Raw genomic sequence first — 9568 nt, 5'->3', positions numbered from 1 at the left:
GCATTGTGTATAATCATTTTTAAATTACATGCTGATTAATTAACTGTTTTCAATCGCTGTGATAATCATCAACAATTTCATTAATGAGAGAATGATAAATATTACGATCCATAACACAGCCAGTAAATAATCTTCGGCAAATATCAGATATTTCATTAATTATTTCTCGAGAATTATTTCCTGCGAGTTTTCCTCCGATCAGAATTTCTAGTCGGTCAACATCAGCAAGAACACTGTCAGGACAAGTTCCTATTTCACATCCTCCTGGCGTAATTGAATAACCACTTCCAGTAGCTGGGGAGGTTTAGGTTTATATTTTCCAAGAAATTCAACAGTGTCATTTCCTTCTACTGCAGCAAAAGAACGAGCAATTCTACGCATGCGTTCTTCTTCTACCCCTTGCTTAAATTCAATAACATCCTGACTAGCAGTATCTAATACATCTTGATTTCTATGGGCTGCATATACCTCAGCAATCCATTTTTCAGGTTATGGATGTTTAACAAATTTGCCTTTCAAAAAATGTCATCTATCTTAAAATGAACCAGCAGTAATCGATGCTATATATTTATCTTAAATGATTGATTGAAATCTTTTTTAAAAAGATTTCTATAAGCATTGGAGGAAGCGGAAGTAGAATATTGTTCTTGTTGAGAAGGTTGTGTTTCTCGAAAAGAAACTTTTAGCGACGATGTAGGAGGAAATGGACGTCGTTCTTGTTGTTGTTGTGGTGAATAAAGTGTTTGTTGAGGAGATTTAAATTTTGATGGAAGAATTGGAGTAGAAGATTTTAGTTTAGAAAGTTGTGTTTGTCGTTCTATTTGTTGCTGAGGTGGAAGAAGTTGATAGGAAGGTTCTTGCTCATGAGGTTCTTGCTCAGAAGGTTTTGGTTGAGAAGATTTTGACTTCCTCGGCAATTTTGATGGGTTTTGTTTTCCTTTTTCTTCCATCATTCTGGCATATTCATCTACTCTCATAAGATACGTTTGATACATCGGATCATTCACGCTTGCTTGATTAATTCCTTGGTTTATACAAAACACCCAATTATGCCACGCTTCACAATTTAAACCCCTAACATATTTAGATTTTAAAAGTTTATGCCTTTGAGAAATACTTTCGGCAGCAAACGCATCTAATTCGCGTATATTGTCAAGTTTTTTTTTATTACTCGTATACCTTCCTCAGTAAATTTTTCTATAAAACCAATTCCTTTTCTCCCTTTCTGAGTGTTATCTTCGTTTTTTTTTCTTCTTCTTTTTTTTCTTCCTCAATACCTTCATCCCCGGGAGGTGGTTGAGCAGCAGGTTGATCAGCAACTATTTCAGCTGGAAGATCTCTTAAAAGCTCCTTTGGTTTTTTTTAAGTTCTTTTTGATATTTTTCAGTTGCTTCTGCAACTCTTTCAGCAACCTCTGTAACAGGTTTAAATAACTGTTCTCTACCTTCCACAAATTCTGCCTGAGATTCTTGACGTTTTTGAAGTTTTCGTCTAACATAATCACGAACAGGAAGAAACTTTTTAATTGCTCCTAATCTTTCTCTAGCCAACCTAGCTATATAAGATTCCGTTCCCGATGTCTTTATTGATATAATAATGATTTAATTATAGCAGCAGAGGAGGTGCGACCTCAATAAAACTTTCGGCGGGTAAACAAAACACACTTACAAATTTAGAAAAAAAAACACTAACGACTAAGATAAAGTAACAAAAAAAACTAATCCAGTTAGAGAAAATATTGGTAAGTTATAGGCTTTGGTCTGACGATATTACGCTTATATTTTCGTAGGAACCCTTATTTTTTCAAAAATGACGTTTTGCAAAAGGTCTGTTCACCTCCTCTGCTGCTATACCAACCAGTGGCTAACAATGCTTAATGCTTTGCTAACATGGCATGCACCAGGATCTGCGTGCATAGATGATAAAGTATGGGGACAGTAAGAGGGTCAACGCTACCTGTATCTTTTCGCAGGGATCAATATAGCGTTGTTACGGTGTCCGCTTTTCGCTGTAAAGCTAACATTTCTTGATGCAAAGATAATTTTAGCTGTTGCAATAACAAATGTGATGTTACAAGTGCTTTGTAACGTTGGTTTTGTTGCAAACTGTATCCGTATATACTGTTGCAATGATATATAGACACCGATGCGGCGGTGTTTGTATGTTATTGCAACGGTATATTTTATTGTTCCAACAATACCATCACCTTTGAAACGATAAAATTATACTGTATCGATGGTACAGTAAAATGAACTATTGGATCACAGAACTACAATGGTAAATTAAACCGTAGTAATAATTAAACTGTCGTCACATCGATAATTGAATATCCTTGAAACGTTAGTATCACTTGGTGGCAATATCACTTCTCACACAGTAGCTGCTTTGCAAATCTCCCCATTTAAGTGTATTGTTACAATGTTTTGAATGTAGCCTAGCGATATAAGAAATACAGGTCATGTGCTCAGCTGGCGCCCCTCCAACAGAGAGCATTCAAGTGACAGGGCATAAACTTGTCCTCTTCAGTTGGTAATAAGAATGTCAATAAGTATACTTCATTTATGCTTCTTGAATTTCCTCAAAATGTACTTTCTTCCTTCTGCACATCCGAATTACATGGCCGGGGTCAAGGGTTCTAAATCTGTATACACACCACAAAATTGTACTGTAATTTCGACTATATTTACAACAGATATTACACTCTCTTTACTGCACTCAAAACAAAACAATGTGATATTCCAATGTGTCTTTTAATAATTTCAGTTAAAAGAATTAATATATTTTGCACATTATAATTCCAAACAATCTATGATAGAACAGAAACAGAGGTGAAGTTGATTCAATGCTAGTCCACCGCTCAAATCAAATGTACATCGTACGGATTTGACTCAGCTATATATATAAATTAAAAAATATCCAGTCTACCACAAACAGAAAAGCAAAATTGAGTTGGATCAACAGAAAAACAAATTCCATCCATTCCAGACCAACTGGAAAAGTTTCAATGACAATAAGACCCTTACTTTCAATTCTGAGTAGACCACAACAATAATTTTTTTTAAACTAATGTCCAACGCGCAACTCAAAGGTCGCTGGCCGGTACAATGTGCGCATTAATATTGTTACTCGTTTTATAAATTCAGTATTAAATCAACACCTATCTGAGATCCTCTTTGTATCTACTTAAAAAGTGTGTATATCCTCTATATATTAGGAGTATGCGCATTTTGTTATAGCGCTCCGTTTGAAGGAATTCTTAGATTTTTGAGATTACTTGTTTTATTATGGGAACTCTGTACTGTGGACATATTCCTCAGCACAAACCAATTAGCCAATTACTATGAGAAAACGTCATGGAGTGAAGTGTTAGTGAGTTTCCATGATGCCATGGTTTACTTTTGGTTGAGTCAGGTCAGAGTCGCATAATTGTCCCTGTCGTTCAAAAATCCCGCATTGGAATAAACAAGAACGGACTGTTCCGTCGTCGACAAGGACCATTTATGTTGCCATGGTGGCAGATGTAATGCAATTTTACAGCCGAAAGGTGGCTTAAAACTATGATTTGACTGGCCTAAGGTGGCGTAGAAAAATATTTCCCTGTGTTAGTTGACAGAGTAGTATAGTGTTACGGCTTGAAATGCTGACGGTACGTTACGGAAAGTTAATAAAGAGAAACCATGCAGTTGTGTGATTGATAGACAATTGGAAAGTTGTGAGATATGTGGCCTTGTATTAATTAGAGTAAAATTATTTATAGAATATACACGTTAGACTTTCCAGTTTACAACATTAGTTGTATGGAAGTCTTTGGAATTAAGGGGAAACTTATGACTTCCAGCGGAATCGCGCTAGGGTTTGACACCGCTCGGTCAAGTAAAAGCCCTGGATTGTTACAAAATCCTCTATATATTTAATTGTACAGCAGTAGTGTTATATGGACTGTATCCAATTCGTTTTGAGTTACCGTTTCGAAAACCAGTTATCTGCAAAACAAAAAACAAACAAACAAAATAACAACTTGATTTAAAGATGTGATTCCTTCCAACTAAATAACAGTATCAATAATTTCTTAAACCTGTGCAATACTCAGCTAATACAAAGTAGAAGTTAAAGTTCTGTACACTGTTAAGCACGTACAATTTATGGGAACCAATATTGCAGCTGAGTATTGTCCTTTCGCCTGCTGCGGAAACAAAACTACCACTAAAAATAAAGGCTCAAATAAAAATGTTTGGTCTAATTAACAGTTCCAAAATCAAGGTACTAAATTTATTAGAAACTTTTGACACAAGAGTCGTTTAACTGTATTAAGCAATGCACGTGCAATGATTTTGAACGTTGGTTTTGATGAATGTTTTAGAAAATTTGACTTTTTAAGAAAAAGAATATATTTGTTACATATTTAAGGGTCTGAGCAACCCACACTACATAGATGTCATGTGCTTGTGGACAGTGTTCGTCTTAGACATGGCGTTTCCTTGGAAATTCGGAATATCAAGACTTCGAGTTAATTTATGGCAGATAGCAAATGATTTCCTAATACGAAACGATCTGTGTATAAAATGCCATTTACCCATATACAAGGTGATTTTTTTTTTTTAAGTGATAATTGTTTTTAAAAAAGACATTTAAGGTCAATAAAAATAACCAATGTGTTTCAAGTATATCCTGTATACACATTACAACAAATATATTAATTGTACGCATTTTTACATGTCAGGACAGTGGACATTTCGCAGCAGTTGAAACTAAGAAAGTGGTACAGTAGCCACAAGGAGTTTTTCTTAGATGTGCGTACGTGTACGATAAGAAACTTGCCATTGTGAAACAGCAGTATATCTTAGAGAAATTAAAGGATGCGATTGATTGACACGTTGTTGCACGAATGTTGTTTGATTATGACACTTCATGACATGAGCTGTACGTACACAAAAAGTCTCGTGACCGCTCCGGTAGTGTAGTGGCTAGAGCTTGCGCATCAGGTATAGGAGGTCGCGGGATCGAACCCCGGTCGAGTCATACTAACTACTTATTTTAAAAAATCGTACTAACAGCTGCCTCGCTAGGCGCTCAGCATTAAAAGGTTACAAACATTGTTTCTTTTATCAAGCTGTACCTTTTCTGGCTTTATATCATTGATGATTTTGTTTCTACAAGCTTCGAGGTGTAATTTTCCTTTCTTGTTTGCTTTCCTTATCAGCCAATGCGTATTCTGAGAAGACAGCTGTTGCTGTTGTAATGCACTTATATCAATTTTGTCTACTTAGTATGATTGTATGCCAACTATATTTACCTGCCACTAGGCATACACATCACTAACAAAGATTGTTTTGGTTTTCATTTTTTTTCCGTTTCATTTATTCCCCTAACTGACTGTGTAAACAATTGTACTATAGATATATTGATTTACACTTCTTTGTCAGTAATTTCAAATTGTAACAAAATTATCTTTAAAATATTTTATGTTTGATAAATTTTCGTTAGTTGTTATCAAGAAGTGAACAGGAATGCCATTTACAATAGGAACGTTTATTTTAACTTTTTATAAAAGAAAAATAATATGTAATGTTTCTGAAAGCTTTTGAAACTCATGAATAATTCAGCTTTATGGAGACTTTTACCGTTCCTATCTTTCATTCAAAAATAGGCACTTAGTATGCAAATACACCATGTACTAATTTAAATCAATCTTTGCTTTTCATATTTTTTTTGGTCAAAATGTATTATATTACCTTTTTAATGCTTTCGAGTTCGTGATATTGTATTGTAAATGTAGCCGTATAGAAGTTTGTATGTTTATATTAAAAAAAAAACACATTGTGTATGCCTTCTTTGAACTTTGATGTTCTAACCACGTTGCTATCAGCGTTGATGCTACATATTTTATAGATAACAACAGTACCTCTAATCTGTCAATAGGTATCTTTTCTTAAACATTGGATAATATAGTTTGTTATGTTTGAAATCCACAAATTACAAACTAAGACGTTTATTCTGTTTTCTTCAAGGCAAGTAATGATGAAAACACTTTTATCCCGTTCGAACCTATACGGATATATACATTTTATCTAGACACCGACTGACACAGGATAGACTGAGTGTTTTTGTTAGTCATGAGACAAAGACCAGTTTGAAAATGGCGTAATTTGTCTCAAATGTTTATGTGTAGAGTAATGAAGTCTGTCACACTTTAACATGCAGTTCTGATACCGCCAAGCTATTGATCAAATTCCAGTCTGCTACTTAATTTAGATTTTAATTTAGATTAAACAAATACTCTCCAAGATTAGTTTGCAGGTACACTAAATACTTCCATTTTCAATGACAGGACCAATTTCCAGAACAATGTATTGATAAGTTTTTCAACACGTTGACCATGTATCTTTACGCATCAGATTGTATACATAACAAAACATGGATTATAGTATTAGGTCTTTTAGTACACAAAAAGACCTGTGAAATATTTAAACTGTTCTCCATTAAGAATTACGATATGGAATTATATTAAAGAAAAAACAAGTTCATACATGAATTCTTTTGGAAACAGAATAACCGCAACTTTTGTCATTGTTTACTATACACAACGTATATGATCCTGCGCAACTTGTCAATTCATATAAAAATACGACTGTATCCTGAAACATGCTATCTTAAATCTAATGGCATTTTGCTATGTGAAAGTTGTCTGACCAATAGAAATTTAGGATAAATTCCGAAAGATTTAAAGTGACTAATTATTATATACAGATGAAAGAAAGAAAATAAAAACGTCTGAAATTTTTATCCATCCTTACAACTGACAGATTGGTATCGTGAAAAAGATAACTTCCTGAGAAAGCATAGAAAACACGAGGTGAGTTCTTAAAGGCTACTCTTTTGCACTCCTGCGGCAAGTCAGTCCACCAAGTGAGTAAAACATAGCCGATAAATCAGCCCTTCACCCGTGATGATATGGATTCTCGTCCATCAGTACCAGCACAGATTTGTGGGGTTGAGTTATTTATCGGACTAAGTAAAACTATGTTGCAATACTTTGCCAGATCTAAAACATTCACATTAGATTATGATGTAAGTGGCAACTGGACACTTATATTAAAAAAGAATATAATGAAAACTTTGCGCACACAATTCCGTGACGCCGACGTTATGTTATCTAGTGTGTGTGTGTGTGTGTGTGTATATATATATATATATATATATATATATATATATATATATATATATATATATATATATAAACAAAAGATACATTTTCTCTTATTGTTTACATAGTACGACTGGTCCAGTAGTACACAATTCTTTGCTGGCATCTCAGTGCCACTACTGAAATGTTTAAGTAATGTTAAAATTACGTAAACCGCATTTTCAGCTTACTCGTGTCAACTGAAATCTTATTCCGTTTTCGTATTTCTTATTGTAGTTTGTCTTTAAAATTAGTATTGACTTTGTTGGTTGTCTGGTTCTTACATTATATTATATGTCCATGAAAGGTTTGACAAATATCACAGTATCAGACAGCGGAATTTTTTTTTTTTTTATTGTTGATGTACGAGTAGAAGGTTCACGTGCATGGTGCAATGTCAAACTCTATTTTTATTTTTGACTCATCGTAAGTTATGGACTATATATATAGGCGACAGGTAAGCGGGTAGAGGTAGTTGATAGTCGAGAAGAAACTGATTCTGTTCGAGTAAACAGGGGCCGTGTGGTTTGGCGGTGACTGTCAGGTGGACCATGAGTAGTAGACCATGAGGTGACTGGTGGTGTTCCCTATCATTGGTATAGTTATTCTCACACCATTCCATTTGTTTGTACCCCTTGACAGATTTTAAAAACAGAATGCATCAAGGATATACAAATGCACAGAATTTAGTAATTTCATTATTTGCTTTATAAGTTCTCACATGATTGTCGCCAAGGGGTCCAAAACAATGTCAAATTGCGAGCGTTTCGAATTAAAAAAAAAAACTAGTTTCTTTAGGAACACGGTCGCCATATTTGCATGAGCCGTCTGTGTCTTCGAGCAACGTATGTAATGTAGATCGCCATCTTTGTCAGTCTAAACAACTGTAAATTTTGTAGATCTGTACGTCTCTGAACAGAAACAGGCGAAAACGCCCTACTGAAAACTCGCCCCCGACAAAAACGCAAAAAATTTCACCAAATCGCCCCATTGCAAAACCGCTTCCAAACAAAATGCTCCCACTTTTCACAAATTCACCCCCATTGCAAAATTGCCACCAATAAAAAACGCCTCCGTTTTTCACAAAATTGCCACGCAGTTTCAGTTAAAATTCCCATGTACTTGAGTGTTTTATCTACTAATGGATTCATGTAAGTCATTTGACTCATCATGACAAAAAAAACACTGAGTCAAAATCCAAAGCTATGAGTCTTATTCAAGCCGATGATCAGTCTTCAGTAGTTTTTTAAAAAAATTCTATTGTTGAAATACATGACAGAAATATTAGTTATATAACGTAACTAAAGCCAAGGCATGCTTTCTAAACATTTTTATACAGGAAAACACTACACAAGGTAGTAGTGACTTAATGTATTAATCTGACTAGCAGGCAGAGAAGAGCTTATCCCACACATCATGCCGTGTTTTCAATGAGGAAGTCTTCTGAATGTAACTCTGACTCAGTAAACTGTTCACAGTTTAACAAATCATTTCATATTTTCAAGTTTATAGATTCTTCTCTCTTCTGTTTTCTTCAGTTACTCAAAATTGAAAGTACTTCTATCTTCCCCGTCAAACTTGATAAGACACTGCTCCGGTGACCTAATGGTTAGAGCGTCTGCCTCAGATGTGTGAGTCATGGGTTCGATCCCCGGCCAAGTCATACCAAAGACTTACAAAATGGTATTAACAGCTGCCTCACTTGGCACTCAGCATTAAGAGGTTAGTGTTAGGGCTGGTCGGCCTGGTGTCAGGATAATGTGACTGGGTGGGAAATCATGCTACATGTCTGCGGCATGATGCCCCAGTGCTAGACATCACTATAAACTGCCACATTGCAGACATCATATGATATGACTGAAAAATTGCTAAAGCTATGTTAAAAATCCAAATCACAAAACACATCATACAATATTGTTAAGCATCAGATTTCTCTGTTTCTCAATCCCAAGCCTATTCCTAAAGGTGGTTAAGATCCAGTTCTGGACCAAGAATTGACTTGACTTCTTTTTGAAAATGTAGCCAGCTGTATGTTTTCAACCATTGCTGCACAAAATTATATTTTATGTTACGAGTGACTGTCAGTTCATCTTTGGATGATGATGGCTCCACTGGTTCGATAATGTTACTATTATCATTGGTTGGGCAGAAATGGGGTCCAAAAGATAATTTCATTTGTTTCAGATCTATTTTAATTTCTTTTTGCCCTTGATGCCATTTTCAGTCGAACACTGACTGTATCTTGGAACAATGCAAGGCATTCAATTGAGCAAACGGAAATTGTTGTTTCATTGCGTGACAAGGGTGTGCATAAAATAATACTTTCTCATAAGAATCACTTTAAAACCACGTGTTTATTTTCTAACTCTTTCTTCGGTGTGGTAA

The 9568-nt window shown here is 35.0% G+C and overlaps 1 protein-coding gene across 2 annotated transcripts in view; it reads left to right on the top strand.

The window, feature by feature from the left end:
- The first annotated feature begins 7528 nt into the window (after window positions 1–7528).
- The window catches only part of LOC149801961 (organic cation transporter protein-like), a 74938-nt gene continuing 72898 nt past the window's right edge, over window positions 7529–9568 (top strand). Inside the window, exon 1 of one of the 2 annotated variants that reach the window (XM_089956359.1) lies at window positions 7529–7640. The gene's annotated coding sequence lies outside the window, so the exon portion shown is untranslated. Of the gene's footprint in view, window positions 7641–7664; window positions 7754–9568 lie in introns of those variants that run through there. The other variant, XM_089956360.1, reaches the window with a different exon arrangement.

Source organism: Sinohyriopsis cumingii, chromosome 4, assembly GCF_028554795.1.
Source record: "Sinohyriopsis cumingii isolate HCF-2022 chromosome 4, ASM2855479v2, whole genome shotgun sequence".
Lineage (NCBI taxonomy): Eukaryota > Metazoa > Mollusca > Bivalvia > Unionida > Unionidae > Sinohyriopsis > Sinohyriopsis cumingii.
This window is presented reverse-complemented; position numbering and strand designations above follow the sequence as displayed.